The sequence below is a fragment of the Crinia signifera genome, chromosome 7, assembly GCF_055691185.1.
Source record: "Crinia signifera chromosome 7, ASM5569118v1, whole genome shotgun sequence".
Classification (NCBI taxonomy): domain Eukaryota; kingdom Metazoa; phylum Chordata; class Amphibia; order Anura; family Myobatrachidae; genus Crinia; species Crinia signifera.
In genome coordinates this window covers 47,629,114-47,650,510 of record NC_139223.1, presented here as the reverse complement: position 1 = coordinate 47,650,510, position 21,397 = coordinate 47,629,114, and the positions used below count along the sequence as shown (strand labels likewise).

At 46.7% G+C, this 21,397-nt stretch overlaps 1 protein-coding gene across 4 annotated transcripts in view; it reads left to right on the top strand.

Annotated features, from left to right (window-relative positions):
• The first annotated feature begins 1,964 nt into the window (after positions 1-1,964).
• LOC146020126 (SEC14-like protein 5) overlaps positions 1,965-21,397 on the top strand; it is a 93,212-nt gene continuing 73,779 nt past the window's right edge. The window contains exon 1 of one of the 4 annotated variants that reach the window (XM_083152986.1): positions 1,965-1,989. The gene's annotated coding sequence lies outside the window, so the exon portion shown is untranslated. Of the gene's footprint in view, positions 1,990-9,733; positions 10,268-11,022; positions 11,205-11,297; positions 11,317-21,397 lie in introns of those variants that run through there. The other 3 variants (XM_083152983.1, XM_083152984.1, XM_083152987.1) reach the window with 3 other exon arrangements.

Sequence of the window (21,397 nt, the reverse complement as noted above, 5' to 3'; positions counted from 1 at the left end):
GGTCTGCAGTGGGAAAGCAGCATGATTCACACAATGTTGTTGTTATTGTTGTTGTGTTATTGTGTTTCCCATGGGTCAAATGTTATGAAGTAGGGTACTATGCACATTCACCATTAGTATCAGTGAAGCAGGTGCAGCAGTGTACAGTTATGCCCCTTTCCCTGCAGCTAAAAAACGGTAAATTGCCGATTTTCAGCACAATTTACCGTTTTAAGGCTGCAGTGGGAAAGTGCCAGAGTTGAAATACTGTTTAAAGCTAAATGGTATTTCAACCCGTTTTTAAAGCAGAGTACTACACGGCTAAATAACGTTTAAGAGGCAGTGGGAATGCCTTTTAAATGTTATTTAGCCTCCAGGCAGTCCCAGTGCCTGATGAGACCTAGTAGTTCTCACTTTGTGCATGTGTAATGAGTGCACGTGCATAATAAAGAGCCGCTCATTACATATGTGCATATGTAATGAGCGGCTCATTAGTATGCACATGCACTCATTACATATGCGCAAAGTGAGAACTACTAGTTCTCATCAGGCACTGGGACTGCCTGTACCCCGCATGAACCCCCGCTGCCTCCCCACTGCCCTGCATCCCCGTGCAGGTAAGTACAAGGGGAGGGGAGGTGGGGGCACAGGGCAGGTACGGGGGTTAGGCACTCTTTACACTTGGGGGGGGGGAGGGATTAGGCACTCTTTACACTGGGGGGGTTAGGCACTGTACATTTTACACGGTTCACTGCAATGGAAATGGTACTTAAATGGTATTTAAAATGGTAATCTGCTGCAGTGGGAATGCTAATACCGTTTTAAATACCATTTAAGATTACCAGTACTTTAAACTGGTCTGCAGTGGGAAAGCAGCATTACCAGTAATGAAATGAATTGACACAACATGATCAGAGGCAGAGCCATCTTAATAACACTGAGGGCTCTGGGCAAAGCAAGATATTAGGGCCCGCCGCCCCTACCCACTCATTCGGGGGAATAAATAAAAACACATACTTACCCCTATCTTCATACAGTAAATAACTGTTAGCCATCTCATTGCGGGATTGCTCTAGCCATCCACCAATCAGCAAGCCGACAGCCATTCACTGTCTGGCTGCAGAATTGAGGCCCAGTCTTCCACCAATCATCAGGCTGACAGTCTTTTGGTGTTTTGCTGAAGCCTGGGAGACAGGTAGAAAATGCTAATTGGCTGCTGTGATTGGGTGTAATTCACAATTAGAGGCCTCGTTTTGTACCTTCCTCCTAAGAAGCCCAGGAGGCAGATGCCCAATGGTCCCCTTCTTGAACCCCCGGTATGCCTGGTAAGACCAATTATGACAAATTATACTTGATGTCCAGTCTTGGGCTCCCTTTCTGTCTGGGCCTGGCACTGGAGTCCTCGCAGATCCCCTCCCCCCCCCCCTCCCTTAATGCCAGCCCTGCAAGCACCGAAGAGGGAAACTTTATCATCCACCGTTAATGATAATAAATAGCGACTTATCTCCAAGCTCTGCCAACAAACCATTTAGAGATTGATGGGTTAGTTCCTCAATTTAAAGCATTTATGGACCAACATGGCTACAAGCACCTCTTAATAAGGATTAAAAGGAGCGCCTAAAATATTTAATTTGCTGCTTTCCCTCAGGGAAGAGACGTTCCTTGGTGAGAGAGTGTAAAAATCAATAGAGAAGGTGTTAACATCCTGGGAAAAAAAAGATGTTTTATCTCCCAGCTGTATGATGTCACGAGCGCCACAGCCCTCTGTGCACTTATTCAGTGGTGAATCTGCTGGCTCGGCATGCCCACAGTTTGCAGTCGCTTAACAAAGAGCTGGGCTGGCAGCAGCAGTCGGTGACAGGATCTCTCATCTGTGCACTTTCACTGTCCCTGACTGATGCTCACATTGTTCAGCAGCGTCCCGTGACTTGGACATCCCATCCTCTGCACTCTCCACCAGGTAACAGGGAGCTGGGACATCATGGCTGGACCCTCTCACCTGCCCTGCTGGTAAATACATGTTCTAACTGTACTTCTCTTTATCATATTATTAATATTACTTTATTTCAGCTGAGACTGTGGTATTTGTAGGTGCTATGCTGAGGGCAAGAGAAAAATATGGGGCTGGTGCGGAGGGAGCAGGCTACTGCGCCAGCGTGCGGAGCATTTCTTGCATCATTTTGCTGTACGTTTGCTCTTAAATTGTAAGCATGCACAATGGGTGCAATTTGCGCAGCGCACACGGCCCTTCAGCCCAGAGGGGCCCACATCACACACACCACACTTATATTTTCATACTCACCTCTTCCTCAGTAGTTCCGCACCTGCCACTGCAATAGCGGCCAAAAATCACAGCCAAAATGGCCACCGTGCATGCGCAGTACTGAATGTTGTCTCCGGAACATGGTGGGCACCATGTTTCAGTAGACTTGCGCATGCGCTGTAGACTCTAGCCAGAGTCTACAGAACAACGGAGAGGAGGGGGCCCACCCTGAATCTGCACCTGGGTCAGAGGTGCTGATTTATGTTTTTGCTGGTGGGTGCTTAAGCATGTTGAAAGGCTCAACAAGCAAATACAGTGGCCCGGCATTGAGACTCTGGAGTTACGGGAATGTGGGTGCTCATTAATTCCTGTGGGTGCTCGGGCCCTTGAGCACCCACATAATCTGCACCTATGACCTGGGTCCCCACTCCCCTCCTCTGTTAGGGCCAGATGTATCAAGCTTCAAAAGTGATAAAATGGAGAATGATAAACAACCAGCTCCTATATGTCATTTTTCAAACACAGTCTGTAACAGGACAGATAGGAGCTGATTGGCTGGTTGTTTATCACTCTCCATTTTATCACTTTTTTAAAGCTTGATACATCTGGCTCTAAATGTGCCCCTGCATGCACATGCCCCTATTGAGATGCATACAGAATTTTGCACATTTCACACTTTATGACCAGAGAGGTATAACTGAGGTGGTAGGTATACACATTACTATTAGGAGGTAAAGATCTCACCATGTGGCAATGCTTTCAATAGGGGCTGGCATTTATTATCTTTTAACAGTTTTATTCATAGCACTTTTTTTTTTTACACCACTCTAATATATTCCACTTTACAGAGAATATTTAAACCGTCGCATCAATCCCTACGCAACTGGATTTTACAGTCTATGGGGATTATTCAGATGTGGTTGGAGCCAGGGTTGGACTTGCACAGGAAACCCCCAGTGGGGCACCACTGCCCTAGGGGGCCCTACCTCCTGGTGTATTTTCTACAGTGCATTGCCATTATTAATCTGGTGCATTATTATGCATGCACTAGCAGTATTTACTGAACATACATTGATATTGTCCTCTCTAAGGGTTAGTCAAACATCTGTGGCATCTGGCCACATCCCATCTGGAGATTAGCCACACCCCTAAACATAAACAGGTCTTCCTATCACTGCATTCCCCATAAGTCCTTCATGTCCCAGTCCGACACTGGGATAGCGCTATATAGTAATGCTGCATTAGGAATCTGACCTGCGTCCTAGGACACAGCATTGGGTGGCTTGCGACAACCATGGGGAGGCGCTATTAACCTACCAGTATGTGTTTAGCTTGCAGAAGGAAAACCCACACAAATATGGAAAGGACAAATAAACCCCACTTGTACAGCACCAAGATTGTATTGGAACAATCACGTCAACTCAGGGTTGCCTACCCTCCCGGAATGGCTGGGAAAGTACCAGAAAGTGGTTCCCCCTCCCAGGCCCTGGAAATTGGGGAAACCTCCCGGAATCCTGGCCATCTCCTGTGGCACACACACACACACACACACACACACACACACCCCCTTGACGGGGGGACTGTAGGAATGATTTTGTGAACCGTATTTTGTAGCGCCGCCCTATGCTGTGCAATACAATCTCGTTGGCCACGCCCCCAAGACATGACAATCCTCTTTAGCTCCACCCCATCCAACCCTTTTCTTATCCCTTCAGCAGCCCCGCCCCTCTACCTCAAGGTACTGGCTGTCCTCCCCCGGAGAGGTCAGCCAGAAAGTAGGCAACCCTGCATCAACCTCTTGTGAGGCAGTAGCTTTTAATCCTTTGAGTGCCAATATCTCTGTGAGAGATGTTCAAAATATCTGCAAAAAATTCCAGCGTCGCTCACATTTGTTATATCAATTCAAATAAAAAATATTGTGTAAAAAAAAAAGATTTTATTTTCTTAAACTCACCATCGGGTATCTTTATGCATACACTTTAAACAAACTTATTTTAAACCTTATTAACAGACACAAGTGCTGGCGTTTCAAAACTGAATGTCAAATTTATTGCTTGACAGCTATATCTGACTATAAATGGTGGCGGCACTAAAGAACGGTTATAGAAATGAGGGGGTAGGATCACCACACATCATTCAGACACCGCTGGTGATCAACTCTCCCATCGCATCCCACCCGTGCAGATGGTGCAGCCCATCCCCTGTCCAGGGGCATGTGCTAACGACATATCGATGTCAGGAGAGCGCATCCGAGAAATAGAAAACAGGGAAGGGGGTGGGTGGGTGGGGAAAATTGTTCCAAAGAGGAAGCTCACCTGACTTCCTGCCTACTCATAGCACCTACAACTCCTCCCCTGATCCCTGATTGGCTATTCCTGCCCTTATCAGATCACCTTAACGACCTTGCTACTTAAAGTGCCAGCATCTCAGACCCCTTCGGAGGTTTATGTCACCTCCTTGCTTAAACAGCTTTCGTTTTTCTATATAAGGTAAAATTACAGGTCATTGTGATGAATAACGTTTGCTTGCCACTTTTCAAACCAATTTTGTTAAAACCACTTGGCATTCAAAAGGGTTATTGCTTCTTTACTATATTATTTAAAAGGACTGCTGTGAGCATTAAGCTATATGTCTGTGCAGGCTTTACTACTGTGTCACACAAGGCTCCAGTCAGAGGGAGCTCTCATGCTGAGAGGAATAGGAGTAGGAGAGGGAGGAGACTGTATTCTCCCTCCTGTCCCCCTCTCATGCTGTTAGCGATGGCACTGTAACTACAGTGATTGTAGGAAGCAGCCTAGAATATTCCTGTTACACTGGACTCCCTCTGTGATAGAGTGTCTGGGAATCTGCTGAGGAGGCTGGAACATGTATGTACAGCAGCGTTGCTGACTTTTGTAGTCTCCTCTCTAGGGATGGCCATCGACCATCAATGATTCAAAATCATTGATGGTTCATGACCAATGTCGAATACTTTTGCCATCGATGGGGGAGAACCAGATGGTTTCCCTTCATCGATGGAACAGAGAGCCGGGACGAGGAGCATAGCTCCGACACCCACGAAGCCCCACCCCTGTGTTTTGATTGGCCCACCATTGCATAGCTTAGCACTATCGATGGCCAGTTGCAGAATTGCCACCTAAATAAAAGGATGGAAATAATGGAATAAACCACTATATAACAAAAAAATAAAATTAGGCAAATTCTGCAAAGAAACGCCCAGACATGGGTTAGATTGCTATTTTGAAGAAGAGCGTAATACTGTAGTCCAGGAATTTTGGTTTCTCCCCTACAACATCAACAGAACAAAGCCTAGATGGCAAAGAGAACAGTACAGATATATTCTCGCCCTCTAGCCTGGCTTATTTGTCCCGCCACTATGGCGAAAGCATGTAATTGCACCGCTTCGCATCTGGGTGGCGATAGATATGTGAAGCACCATCGCCATTCACAGGCTACCCTTGCTTCCAATTTACCTATGTACAGCATGCTGAGATTACTGTACAGTAGCTCCATAGGGGTGGGCTCCCTCATGGCCGAGACTACTAGACTTAAGAGCATTTACACTGGATACAGATTTTAATACAAGAATATTGCTTGTATTGGAACAAACCCAGAGTGCCATCGGCATCTGTACCCGGTGCATACATACATTAGGCTTCCGTAGCCCTCATGACCTTATGGCTACGTCCATAGTCCATAGTGTGCGGTTCGCTGTGCCAAGAGTAATACTTTTTTGGGGAGTACTTTAAATTCTATTCATATGTATTTATATTTATTCTTTACTTTTGCACTGGACTTTGGTTTGCGAAAAGAAACACTTGGTCAGTTTTCCACACCTTTTTCCAAATCCAGTCCTGACCAGCACACCAGCGGCTCAGGACTGAATTTATATAGCTGGACTCAGGACAGGACTGGATTTGTATTTGTATTCGGTACTTGTGTATTATCTGGGCTCCCGATTTTTTCATTGCATGCCACTACTTAAGGCATGCAATGCGATGCAATGCAATGTGATTTTTTATTGTAAAGACCAGATTTTTAATTGTATAGTCACCCATGGGTGATTTCATACCCCCACTATCCAACTTCGCATGGAGTTGACTTTATATAGTGTGGCGAGCACAGCGAGCCACCGAGCCCGAAGCGTGGCGAGCGCAGCGAACCCCGCGAGGGGACGCGGATTACTTTACATGTATTCTGCGTCCCCTCGCGGGGCTCACTGCGCTCGCCACGCTTCGGGCTCGGTGGCTCGCTGCGCTCGCCACACTATATAAAATAAACTCCGTGCGTAGTTGGATAGTGGGGGTATGAAATCACCCATGGGTGACTATACAATTAAAAATCTGGTCTTTACAATGAAAAATCACATTGCATTGTATTGCATCACATTGCATTGCATGCCTTAAGTAGTGTGATGCGATGCAATACAATGAAAAAATCTGGCGCCCAGATATTACACAAGTACCTTGTATTCTTAATACGAATGAATACGAAGTCCAATGGCCGTATTATTGGCAAAATATGATTCATAAATAGGGCAGATTTACCAATCTGCCATATTTACGGATTCATATTTGACCGATGGTGTAGGCCAGTGATGGCTAACCTTGACACTCCAGCTGTTGTTGAACTACACATCCCAGCATGCCCTACTACAGTTTTACTATTTGGCCATGTTAAAACTGATGAAGGGCTTGCTGGGATGTGTAGATCAACAACAGCTGGAGTGTCAAGGTTAGCTATCACTGGCATAGGCATATTCTGACAGATTCGCATTTGTATTTAGTGGCCGCCTGCACGGATCAGTCAGATCCATGCAGGCTGCAGTGTATAAAAAATTATATATATTAAAAAAATTGGCATGGGGTCCCCCCCACGGCCACCAAAAACAGCCCCAGGCTCAAAGAGCTGGTCCTGGTTTAAAAAAATCAGGGAACAAACAAAATAGGGGTCCCCTGGATTTTTAAAACCAGTACCAGGCAATATGGGGGAAAAAACGAGTAGGGGTCCCCCCATATTTTGTAAACCAGCACCAGGCCCAACCAGCCAGCAGGGTAATGCCAATGAAGTCCCCCCTCCATAATTTACCTGCCAGGCTATCCCTGGTTGCTGATTGGCTATTTGGGGGGGGGGGGCGGAGCTGCAGAAAGTAAACAAAGTTTTCTGCGGCTCTACTCAGTTCACAGTTCATGAAGGAACGCGACCTGGCGGTTTTTTATTTTGCCAAGTCCCCGGGATCACCTTCAACCCTTTGTCCTTCAGAATAAGTCTAATTTAAAGGACATCCCTGGCATGTCCCAGGCATCACCTGGGAAAATTCTTATCAACTTGTAATAGCTGATGTCTTTTTATAAGATCATTAAACATAGCGATGGAAGCAATTAGAAAGTCACTTGAAGGTGCTGATATGAAAGTGATCTACAGAGTTTCATTTTGGAAGGTATCGAATTTATATTATTGAATAATTATTTTAATTTCGATGGGGGCTTCTACAATCTGGAAATTGGTACGTCAATGGGTACCAGGTTTTCACCCCGCTATGCAAACATCTTCATGGCTAGATAGGAGAATGACATGGTCTGGCGTGGGCATGGCTGGGGTGCTAACCTGGTACACTGGTGCGCTATATAGATGATGTGATGTTTGTATGGAATTTATGGATTATTTAAATTAAAATAGATTAAATATCAAACTCACCTTTATGGCCAGTAAAACGGAGGTCCATTTTTTAGATTTAAAAATAATGATCGAAGATGGTACTTTGGAAACATCAGTCTATACTAAACCATCTGATTGATGGTTTTTGAAACACCTACATCGATCCAAGCAGTAACCATCTTAACCGTTGGATTTCTAACATTCCAAAAGGCCATTTTATACATTGAAAACGAAATTGTTCTAAGGGTGACTCCTTTAACGAATGTGCCGTTTCTGTGAAATAATTTTTTTTAAATAAAAGCTATAAACCTGCATTGCTAAATAGAGCTTTGGAAGATGTGGATTTATGCCTAGAGAAAACTGAATACGAATACACCTAAAATAGGCATTTTTAGCTTATACTAATACACCTATTTTAGGTGCATTTCACTTAGTAAATTTCCCCGTAATGTATACAGTAGTAGTGCCCTTTTCAAACATAATAACCATAGTCGTATTATCTATTATGCACAAAATGCACACAGCACAGTAGAAGTGTATAAATATGGAAAATATCTAAATTCTGAGATTTTCTACCTACCTAATGGGGCATATACACAGGGAGATGAAGCTTTATGAGCGATTCGAGATCACTCAGAACGCTTCAGCAAGATCACTTCTGGAGTGCAGGCACCGTTTCACCTTCGTTGCTCCCTCTCACCACAGGCTCAGCTGCCTGCAGCATCACAGACCTGGCGCTCCCCGCAGACTCCATCTGCGCTGGCTCCCCCAAGCCACTGGGGGGTCTGCGGGCCCATTTTTACGCCACTGAATAGGATTCATTGTTTGACTCCTCTATGATTCCTAGATGCAGTACCTTCTCAACCTCCCATTTTACTGCTGCCCTAATACGGTATGGCCTCTGTATTATCACCAACTCAGGTGGAGTAATAATATCATGTTGTATGATTTGAGTTTTCCCGAGTAAGGGAATGAACACATCCTAGTATTGGGCCACTTAAGTCTATGACTTTCTGGCTTGGACTCAAAGTAATCTCCATGGGATGAAAAGTACAAAAATAGATGGCACTAGACACAGGTAAATCTAATTTTAATAAGAATAATTTGAGAAAGCCACTGATGCATATAGGAGGGGAAACGTGTCAGTTCAGATTGTTTTTGGCTCACAAATCACATACTAGCCAGCACCTATTAGATTTATCTAGTAGACCTATCAAACCCATCCCAATTCGCTCAAAGTACAACCGCATCTTTATTTCTCCGCAGCAGTAATTTATTCACATGGATACAGCAAAGCCGCATACAGGTAGTCAGAAGCGCAGTTCACAAACTTACAATTTGACACAGAATTCTAATGGCCCCTACTGTAGCCCACACCCCAAGCATCTCTCCTGGGCAGCCAGTTCACCATCAGGAGCATTGGACTGGTCTACAGGGCCCATTTTTAAAGGCACGTCACAGGTGCAACCTCATCAGCTTGGCAGCGCTGACTCCTGAGCGGCAACCGAAACCTGGACTGGATCCCTGTTTGACTGCTGTATTATGACAAAAATATGAAAAACCTAATAACTCTGTCAAAATAGATGTGTTCCCTGCTTGATGCTGCACTGTTACCGCAAAAATTCCAAGTATACGCAAGGTTACCTGGCAAATAAAGCTGATTCTGATGCTGATTTACCCCAAAGTGTCCAATGCGAAAGTGCAAGAGCAAAGCATCAAATATCAGTGTGATATCAAAATCAGCCAGACGGGGGCAGCAGACTCCAGCCTTGAATACTGCACTACAGTGAATACTAGCAGCCGGCTATACAACTTCTAGTAGTGGCAAAATCTTGTTTGTAGAGCCCGAGTCCAAGGTGACGTGACAGCCCAAGAAGAGCATCAGCCCAAGGAGAGCAGTTTGCTCCAGCAAAGGGGTATCAAGGAGCAACAGCTATAAACAATAATCTGCAGACAGGGCAGGGAGATCCAACAATAGAAAGGCACAACAGAATGTAGGGAGGTGCCTGTCACTTTAAGTGAATGAGCAGCTGCTCAACCCACCTGCAGCCCTGTGGATTGTGCAGCCAGCAGCTCTGTGCTTCCAGTCAGCGATGGTACAGCAGCACTGTGCCACTGTCCACCAGAAAGCAGGACTGTTTGGCACACAGGACCTAGGCACACAGAGGAGAGAGGGAGCATCAAGAACTGGCATTGTAAGTGCTCAACAGCAAAATCCAAGATGGCATCGGTGGCAGGAAGCGCAAACTGCGCAGCACCATTACGCTACTAGGACCAGTGCGGAGCCAAATGACACAGCGAAACGGAGGGCGCTTACACTGTGCACGATGCACCCAAGGACGAAGACCAGCAGGGAGTCTTCCAGCCGTAAGTATATAGACCGGCAGGTGGTCAAGATGCAGAGCTCCGGAAAGTGGGGCCGCTATCTCGCAATAAAGCTTCTTTCCTTGGGTATGGGTCATTGTGTCGACCAAATTTAGGTCGACATGCATTGGGTCGACCACTGAAGTTTGACAGGGCTTAGGTTGACACCTGGAATAGGTCGACATGGCTAATGTTGACAGTCAAAAGGTTGACATGAATATTTTACTTTTTTTACATGAATGTCAACACAGTCAACATGGACAATATCAAATTGTACCGCATCCCCTCGCATGGCTCGATACACTTGTCATGCTTCGGGCACTGCGCCTTATTTTATTCTCCCACCACGCCATAGTGGATGATAGGGCATGAAATACCGCCTGTCGGCACTTGTCGGCTCCCAAAAATGTGAAAAGCTCATGCTGACCTTTTAAGACTGTCAACCTTCCCATTGTCTGAATGCTTGCGTCGACCTAATGCTTTCCCTCCGTCATTTTTAGCTTCAATTTTTAACATGGTTGTATGAGTTGTTAGTATATTACACTGTAACGTACATTATGCAATGCATTTGTGTAATGTCGTAATGACAATACATTATCTGAATTGACTTGTTGTGTACGTGGGTTTCTGGTGATTGACAGATGAGGGTAATTAGTGATTGGTGCAATGACAAGTGGTGAACAGATGCTGATCACAGTTACAGTGAATACATCAGGGAAGCGGTCATACTGTGCGTGAGAGGTGCAGGTCACACCTAGGAGGTGACAGGTGTAGAACTGTGCAGGCACTTTGCACAAGTGTCAGTGAGAGTTTGCAGGTGGAGAACATACCGGACCTTGTCACCACTCACACAACTAGGAAGTATTTAGCAGAAGGCATCCCACCAGCGGATTACCCAGGACACTGCAGAGGATTGCTGGCATCAGACCTACGAGATGAGGTGAACAGGATTCGCAGTGCTGGGTCCGGGCAGGAGATGAGGCTCTGCAACAGCCAGACAGGGAGCATAAGAAGTAGATGCTGCAATTACTAATATCCATGTAAATACATATGTATGTACTTATCTGTCAGTGTTATTTTTCTTTTATGTGTTTTACAAATCCACATAAGAGGCCCTGGGGAGATAGTGGCGTCAGACCCAGAAAGATATCTTCTATATGACTTTCGTGGTGTATTATTTTATTCAGTAACAGCTTCTTATACAGCGCAGCAGGTTCTGTGGCGCTTTACGTCTAGAAATAGGGATAAAACAAACAAGGTAGTTACAGGCAGTCCAAATGGTAGGAGGGCCCTGCTCGCAAGCTTACAATCTATCCTGTAGGCACCTCAACAATGATTATTATTATTGCTGGTGTGTACCCGGTGTGAGACTTTCCTAGTGTTCATATTACCTAATTGACTGCAACTTCACCATTTACTTATTGCATTAGCAAAGGAGCTATCTACACCGCCATGCATTGCTATGTGTCCGCGCAGTATGGTATACTGGAGAGCAGGGGTGGCCCAACCGGTCCTCGAGATCTACCAACGGTCCATGTTTTCCAGATCACCTAGCTGGTGCACAGCTGTAGTCAATACCAACGGTCACATTTTCAAACCTGCTGCATTCATTCCTACTATAGATCCACAGGTTGCCTGGAAAACATGCACCGTTGGTAGATCTTGAGGACAGGTATGGCCACCCCTGCTGGTGAGGAATCGGTGATATTGTATCATTCTAATTGACTCGGTCCCCAGCATGTTTGCACCGGGGATCAATGTGTTCTGACTGCACATGGGCATATTCACATATGCGCATGTGCAGAGCTGCTGTGCGGGTGCCTTCGGCGACTTGCATAGTCACTGTGGCACTTGCACGGGGGGGGGGGGGGGGGGGGGACGGACGGACCGTTGGGCATACCCATGTGAACGCAGGCAGCCGCCTAGGCTGATGCGTCAGGCAGTACGTCAGCCATCCGCCAGTTCTCAGACCGGACACTGCAGCCCAGACTGATTTGCAAGCAGGGTAGAAATCATTCGATGGTCGGCGACCATCGATGATTTCGGCCCCACCAGCTACGCTGCTAATGGATGTTTATGCAAAACATCCATTCGCAAAGCGGTGGGGCTATTCGCACGCAAATTATTGATGGTCAATGTATCACACAAAACCAGTGCAGGTGGCGGCCTGTCATAAAATATGTGAACAAATAGAAGCAGATCCAGTCCCTCACCACACTGAACATAAGGATGACTTCTCAGCACAAATGGGGTACATTTACAAATATGGGAGTTCTAGTTCAGATCAGATGTTGCTATGGCCAGCCAATCAGAATCTACTTCTTATTTATTTCGCACCTTCTAGAAAATAATAGATAGCATCTGATTGGTTGCCCATAGCAATATCAAATCTGAACTAGAACTCCCATTCCCCCCAAATTACTTCATTTAAAATTGTAAAAAAAACTACTTTTGGTCCATGCATGCCGTAATGTATTTTTTTTTGATACCATAGGGTGCCTTAATTCAAAAAATGTTGGGAACCACTGCTGTAGCCTATACGCGACCGAACTTATGCCACCAGAAGATGGTTATACCTACTGGGGAGAGCTCTGGAAAGCCATGCTCTGTTGATAAATGGCACGGTTACGCATTACTACTTCACAGCACTGAGGTCTTGGGATCTATTTCCACAATGGTTCTAACGGAGTGCCACCAAAATCATATTGGTTCCCACCGAGTAGTAACCCAGATTTTTTTTTTTAAAGCGGCAATCATTTACACTTCAAAATCAAACTGGTTTCGCAGTGTGTGTAACTGATTGCTGCTTTTAAAAAAACTGGAGATCTCTTCCCAAATCTCTCACATTCTGAATATGTGTGCCATATAAATAATGAGTATGGGTCACAGGTGGACTATAAGAAGGTATTTGGTAGACATTCATTAGGTTGACCAGTATCAGTCGACAGGCCATAGGTCGAAACATTAAAAAGGTCAACATTGCTTAGATAGACAGGATTGAAAGGTAGACATTAGCAATATGTTGGCATGAAAAAGTGTATAATGAGTTTTTCCCATTTTTGTTGGTGTCTGTGTCGGCAAACGTTTACTTTACTATAACCACTTGGATAGTAAAGTATTAAAAAACAGTATGGAAAAAAAGTCTACATTTTTTCATGTCGACATAGTGTATGTGTCGACCTATGGCCTGTCGACCAATAGTAGTCGACCTATTGACCTTTTTTTTTTTTTTTTGTCGACCTCATCTCTAAATAACTGTCAACCATCAATGGTCAGAGGCTGATGCTGAATATTTTCTCCATCGATGGTCAGCCACCAATGGAATAATATCGATGGCTAACCCCAATGTGGAAACGCAAATGCGTTTCGCACTTTTGCAGCCATCAAAAAAAATTCACCGATCAGGGGAAGCCGTATAATAAGATTTCAAAGTCGAGAATTTATCTAGAAATGCCATCTTCCAAAATTGAGAATCTGTGCTTTTTATATAATGTTATTTTTTTTTGACATTACTGCCTATTTTGTGTTGATCCATGGATAAAATGATATATATATAATTCCGGTCCCATGATATAAGAAAATAAGGGTATAGATAGATCATTAGTTCTGCAAGATGATGGTCAACAAGCATTGTGTTGACACCATTAGGTCAACATGCAGCAAGTTCAACTGGGTCTAGGTCAACATGGGTGTAGGTTGACATGGGTTTAGGTCGACAGGTCATTAGATTGATACAAGCATTAGGTCGACATGGGCAAGGTCGACAGTTAAAAGGTCGACATGGGTTTTTTTTTTTTTTTTTTGAAACAATTTTATTGTGCAAATACACGGATAAACAAGCTTTACAGACCAGCTGTTTTCACATAATATCAATACAGCGGGTATCACAATTTGCCAAATTTTCTGTTTTTAGCATAGTATAAGAAGAAAGTTGAGAAATAGAAAGAGGGGAAAGAATTGGGGAGGGAAGAACAAGAGAAGAACAAGTGAGGGGGGGGGGGGCTGGGTGGCGAGGGGGGGGGGGGGGGGGGGAATGGCCTCCATTAACCTGGTTCAAACGGGGGTGGCACGTCTAGATGTGAAAGCCACGGGTCCCAAACCTTTTGAAAGGATTTCAATGAGTGGCGTAAGGTTGCAGTGATGTATTCCATCTTATATACATACCACACCCGTGTGAGGATTGCCTGTATTGGGGCTGGAGTGGTTTTTTTCCAATCAGCCGCAATTTGACATGTCATTGCCGATGATATATGTCTTAGTAGTTTGTGCTGATGTTGGGAAAGCTCGGGGGGCTTCAGTGGGAGGAGGAAGTATCTGGGGTCCCTCGGCACTGTAACTCCCAGAAGAGTTGAGATTAAGTCGATTACTTCTCTCCAAATGCCCGTGATTTGGGGGCAAGTCCACCAAATGTGGAGGAAGTCACCTTCAGCAGGGCAACCTCTCCAACATCTGTCCGAGACCTCAGGATATATCTTATGCAGCCTAGAGGGGACGTAGTACCAGCGATATAGCAGTTTATATGTATTTTCTTTGATTTTTACGCAGATGGAACTGGACGCTGCATTATCGCGTATTTCCTCCCAGTCTTCCTCGTCTAGGGTGAGACCCAGGTCTCTTTCCCAAGCCTTTTCATGAGGATCCCGGGACGAGGTTGTAAAGGGATCTAGCAAGGAGTACAGTGCCGAGATTAACCCTTTAGATGAATCGCGCTTCCAACAAATGTATTCAACGGAGGATAGAGGCCTAGCAATTAATGTAGAAACTACTTTGGCGTGAAAGTGGCGAATCTGGAGAAAACGGAAAAAATCTATGTTTGGAATTGAGGTGCCTTCTCTGACTTCGGAAAACTGGGGGAAGGATGCTTTGTCCGATATGTCGTTTAGATAATAAATACCCTCCTTAAGCCAGCTGGACAGGGAGGAGCATCCCAAGCCGGGAGGGAAAGCGGGGTTATGGAATAAAGGTATCAGTGGGGAGGGTGGTGGGGCCAAGTTATAAGTTTTATTCAATCTATCCCAGATCGCTAGAGCACGTGACACCACCGGGTGCGACACTGTTGAATGTGGACGTTTAGTTCTGGGTAACCACGGCAGGGAGGACAAAGTGTTCAGACCCAAGTCCCCTGCTTCTATTTTCACCCATACTTTGTTCGCACCCCAGGGGTTACACCACTGTACGGTCTGGGACAGCTGTGAGGCGTAGTAATATCTCTTGAAATCTGGGATCCCCAGGCCACCTTGGCAGGAGGGCCTCTGTAGTAGTTTTAATCTAATACGGGGGCGTTTTTTGTCCCATATGAATTGTGATGATTGGTGTTGCAAGAATTTAAAAACATAAGTCGGGACATATATGGGTAGGGTCTGAAAGAGATACAACAGGCGTGGGAGGATATTCATTTTTATAGAATGTATTCTGCCTATCCAGGAGATTAAGTGGGAGGACCAGGTGGAAAGGTCCGACTTGATCATGTCTAGTAGTCTCGGGAAGTTAGCTTGAAAAAGCTGGTGGTAATGATGTGTTAGATAGATACCTAGATATTTCACTTTTTTTCTATTCCAGTTACAGGGTAGCATTTTTAACAATTCTGTTTTAAGGGGTCCAGGCACATGAAAGTCAAGAACTTCGGTTTTATCAACATTTATTTTATAGTCAGAAAGGCGGGAGTATTGTTGAATCTCTGATAATAAATGGGGGATAGAGCTCATTGGATCGGTGAGGGTCAGGAGCACGTCGTCTGCGTATAATGCTATTTTGTGCTCCGAGGAGCCTACTTTGACGCCATGGATAGACGTGTTATTGCGTATCCTCGCCGCTAGGGGCTCCATGACCAGGGCAAAAATTAAAGGGGAAAGGGGGCAGCCTTGACGGGTGCCGTTGGTTATACTGAAGGGGTCTGACCTTGCCCCGTTTACAACTACCCTGGCGGAAGGTGTACGATATAGAGCTTTGACCCCCTCCAAGAAGGGCCCTGAGATGCCCATCTTTTCCAACACGGCAAAAGCGAAGGACCACGATATACGATCGAATGCCTTCTCCGCGTCTAATGCTAGGAGCAGGGCCGGGTTTTTCTGCTTTTGGATTATATGAATAAGGTCAATCGCTCGCCTTGTGTTGTCCGACGCTTGGCGCCCCGGGATAAAACCCACCTGGTCCGGGTGGACAAGGAATTGGAGTAGGGGAGCCAGACGTCTGGCTAGAATTTTTGCATAAATCTTCAGGTCGATATTCAATAGTGAAATCGGCCTGTAGTTTGCACAGATTGTTGGGTCTCTGCCCGCTTTAGGAATCACCACTATATCCGCCAGGGCTGTCTCCGGGGGAAATGAGTCACCCTCCAGTATATTGTTGAACAGGGCCACTAAATGGGGGGATAGTTCTTTTGCAAACCGTTTATAGTAAACGGCCGAAAACCCGTCTGGGCCGGGCGCTGCTGATGAGCGCATAGATCTGATTGCCGCTACCACTTCTTCCTCTGTAATCTTCCCACTTAAAGTGTCTAGATGAGCTTCGGGAAGGAGCGGAAGGGGGGTGTCTGCAAGGTAGGAGATTGTCTCTTCGTTAACTAGGGTGGGTGTGAGGGGGGGGCTTTTTAAGTTATATAGGGCGTTGAAGAAAAGTTGGAATTCTCTAGCTATTTCTGTCGGTTCGTAAGTGCAGGATCCTAATGTTGGGGATTGTACTTTTTCAACTAGCCTAGAAGCTTGTTGCCGTCTCAGTTTATTGGCTAGTAGAGTATCAGCTTTGTCTGCTTTGTCATAGAAGCGTTGCCCTAGTTTAAGAAGAATTTTTGCCGCCCGGTGAGATAAAAGTGTGTTCAGCTGGCCTCTAATCGTTTCTATTTGGGATAGCAGGCTGGAGGTAGGTGAACTTTTGTGCTGCTCCAGTAGGGTGGCCAGCTGTGATTCTAAAGCATTTATCTGGGAGGCCCATTTTTTCCGTACAGAGGCAACCTTAGATATTAACACACCTCTGATTGTGGCTTTATGAGCCTCCCAAACAATGCCGGGGGGTGTGTCTGACGTGGGGTTTTCTTTAAAATAGTTATTGATGGCAGTTTTGACCTCCTTCAGTGATGAGGGGTGTTCCAAGATGGAATTGTCTAACCTCCATCTTCTGGCTCCCGGTGGCCGGTCGTAAAGGTCGAGATCTATGACGGTACCGGCATGGTCCGTCCAGGAGAATGGTACCATGTCCGTTCCCCTAACATGTGGAATAAGGGAGGAAGATATAAGTAACATGTCGATCCTTGAGTATTGCTGGTGGGGGGCCGAAAAATGAGTATAATCTCTCGAGTGTGGGTGTTTCAGGCGCCAAGAATCACATAGACCGTAGTGTCTCATGGCGGCTACGAGGGTGCGTGTGGCTCTGGGGGTATCTGTTGTGCGCGGGTGGGGAGCAGAGGGAGATTTGTCTAACATAGGGTCTATAACAGTATTGAAATCACCGCCTATGATTGTGTGACCCTGTGCAACTTTGTCAAGTCTCTTAAAAAAGGTGTCAAAAAATTGCGATTGATCCTGGTTGGGTGCGTACAGGGAGACTAGGGTCACGGTCATGGTTCTAATCTTTCCTGTCACTATGAGAAATCTGCCATCGGGGTCTGCAATTGTCTTGGTAGGAGTGAAAGGGACATCGCTGCGGACTAAGATGGCCACACCACGCTTTTTACAGTCTGCTGATGCGAAAAAGTTAATAGGAAACGAACGACCCTTCAGTTGAGGGTGGTTGCCTGTAAAGTGTGTTTCCTGCAAGAACACAATGGATGCCCCTTTCCTTCTACAAGCTTCTAGCAGAATGGTACGTTTCTTAGGGGAGTTTAGACCGTTAACGTTTATTGAAATGATTTTTAGGGCCATGGTTGGGTGTATATGTTCGGCGCTATAGAGAAGCTCCGGGAGAGGAATGGAGGCCATCCCAAGGGTGGGGAGAAGGAGGGAAGGGGGACAGGGGGGTGGGGGAGGGGGGGGGAAGGTAAAAGAAGCCCCACAGATTGGGGACTAATTAAAGTAGAAAGAGTAAAGAAAGGCCCGTGAGGGCGGAATCCCTGGTAAAGAGGGTCCCCAAGTGGGACCGCTACGAAACACACTAAATCAACATACATTATGAACTTATGCATAGAGGGAGTTTTGGGGGGGTGGTGAGACGGCGAGGTGGATCTGAGTTCAGGTCCGCCTAGGCCAGCATCGTCCCCTTAGGGGTAGTTCGTGGTCGCTATAATGACCTTCAAACAATCCGCAAATAACACTATAACTATAACAAACTCTGCCCTGGAGGGGGGCTTAAGGTAACAAACAAAATGCACTCTACAACATGGAAAGATCTCACCCATAACGAGTCCGTTCAGTGAGAGCCTAAATGACGCCAACAAGTAAGACAGATCGGTTCAGTTAGGTTCTTTGTTTTCAACTCGAAGGCGGGATACCCTCGTCCATTCGGGTCGAGGGGGGGTCTGACGGCGAGATCTTGGAGGTGAGTCTGCTTCCACCAGGGGTGACGGAAGGAGATCCAACTTGGCTAGCAGTTCTTGTCCATGGGCCAAGGTCTTGATGTTGTGTAATGTGTTGTTAGCTGAGACGTGGAGCATGAAAGGGAAGCCCCATCTATAGCGGATGTTGTGTTGGCGAAGAATTCTGGTTATTGGCTGGAGATCACGCCTTTTCTGGATAGTTGAGGGAGCCAGGTCCTGATAGATTTGCAGCTGCATCTCTTGAAATTGTATGTGTTCGGTATCCCTGGTAGCCGTTAGAATTTTCTCCTTCGTCTGGTAGTAATGAAAACGGATAATGACGTCCCTTGGAGGTTGGGGAGGGATGGGTTTTGAGCGGAGAGCCCTATGAGCTCTGTCCAATAGGCAGTCTTCGTCTGAAAGCTCTGGGATGATATGCTGGAACAGGGCTTTGAGGAAGGCCGGCATAGTTGATCCTTGAACGGATTCCGCTATGTTGCGGATGCGCAAGTTGTTGCGGCGGGACCGGTTTTCTTGGTCTTCCTGGCGCTCCTTGAGGGTTTCCAATTCTTCATGGAGTCTAAGAAGTTCTTTATCCATGCGTAGTTGGGATCGGCAGATGTCGTCTGTTTTGGACTCTAATGCGTCTGTTCTGCTGCCAAGGGCTGTTAAGTCAGTGCGGAATTCTGCAACTGCATTGGCCAGTTCGTGCTTGAACGCATTTTGCACACCCTCGAGGAGCCCTGTCATTACCGCTTGGATGTGGGGGTCAATAGCAGAGTCCGTTAGCTCTTGACGCGTAGGGGAATCTGCTAGCTGTGAGGGGCTAGGTGTATTCTTAGATTTGGCGCCAAAGAAGTTACCGGCTGCTTGTGGAGCTTTTTTGTTTTTGTGCGACATTTTGAGTCAGAATTAGGAGAGTAGGAAGGCAGTGACCTAAATGCTATATTGGGGTCGCCCGGTTTGGGGAGCAGAATCGGGACGTTGAAAGAGTCGATGCTGGGGGACAGGTTTGGCCCAGGCGGGACCTTGAGCACACTCAGGATATCATAATAGATCCTTGCAGTCTGAGTGTAGTAGCGAAATTGATCGTCAGGAGGAGGAAAGAACTTTTCGGCTTTTCACTTGATTGTTTCCCCACAACAGTTCTCGTGTAGCCACTTTTTATCTTTGTATTGATACCCTTGTGGCGCCAGGCAGTTTTGGTTATATAGCCCCAGATGTACTGGTGCGGGGAAGATTCACTTTGCTTTTGTGTATAAACACAGGATGAGATTTTTAATTGCTCCCAGTCGGGTCTGGTGCTGGGAGGGGTCTGGGGCCCTTTCTGAAGGGTTGGTGAGGGGGGTCAATGCTCTCTATACGTGCCCGATAGGTAGGGGGCAGAGGGGCTACTGCTCGTGGTTGGTGCTGTCCTGTGCTGTGGAGCTCCACTCAGTCCCGCACACCCCAACCCGTATGGTGTCTGTGACTTGGGCTTAAAGGCTTGGAATGAAGGGGCAGTAATAGACCTTGTAGTTACACACTCTGTGTGTGTGTGTGGGGGGGGGAGGAGGGGTGGGGGACAGCAGAGCTACTGCTCCCCACCGTCGCTGTCCTTTGTGAGTTGTTTGTGGTCCTCCCAGCTGGAATGCTGCCCTGTGAGTGAGTGCAGCTATACAAGGGGAGCATGGGGAGCCTTGCTAGTGGGGGTCAGCAGGTCTGCCGTACACTGCTAAGGCTGTTGGCTATGCTTTACCGCCCACGCCACCTCCAATATGGCGGCCGCGAGTCGGGTTCTGTGATCTTCCCTGCCCTTTCAGCGGGGCTGCTGCCCTGCGTATGAGTGCAGCTATGCAGGGGGAGCTGGGGGAGCCTCGTTGGAGGGGGTCAGCGGGTCCACCGTACTTTGCGACGGCCGTTAGATAGGTCTCGCCGCCCGCGCCACCTCCAATATGGCGGCCGCGGCGACGGCTTCGTTACTTTCGGCGGTTCCCCTTACCTCGGCGGCGGAGGTGCCGCTTCGTGGGCTGCCTGTGCTGGGCTGAGGGGGTCCCTCCGTGGGCTGCCGCTGGTAGGTCTGGCGTTGTGGGGGGTTCCTACGTCGCGTTCGTCCTCCCGACGAGCGGCTGAATAAATCGAGGCCCCGGCTCCTAGGGGGTACTAGGCCACAATCCGCAGGGACCTCGAAACGAGGTCCCCCGACTCCGCAGCCGTTCCCTCACCTCTCTCTGGTAGTCCCCGAGCTGATGGAGGACTCTAGGGGGATGGATGGGCGCTGTGGGCTCTGATTTAGCGTGGATTTTAGAGCCTCGAGGCAGGAGCTCAGGGAATCAATTCTTGGCCATCCTTATCAACCTACGACATGGGGTTTTTCACTGTTTTCTGACACTCAAAGCCGTGCAGCCTCTAGGCGACGTCGGTAGGGAATCCTGGAGACCATATTTTGCTTACGCTCATGTGCGCTTTCTACTGATTTTCCCCACATGTACCTTGCTAAAGCCGTGGGATCGGCTTTTGGGGAACGCTGCACCATACATCTCACAAAACTCTGCACATCATTTTTGAACGAGCGCAACTATACTGCTACTACAAATATATATATATATATATATATATACACACACACACACACACACACACACACACACACACACACACACACACATATACATACAAGTTACATGTGTGAATGTACAGTGTGTGTG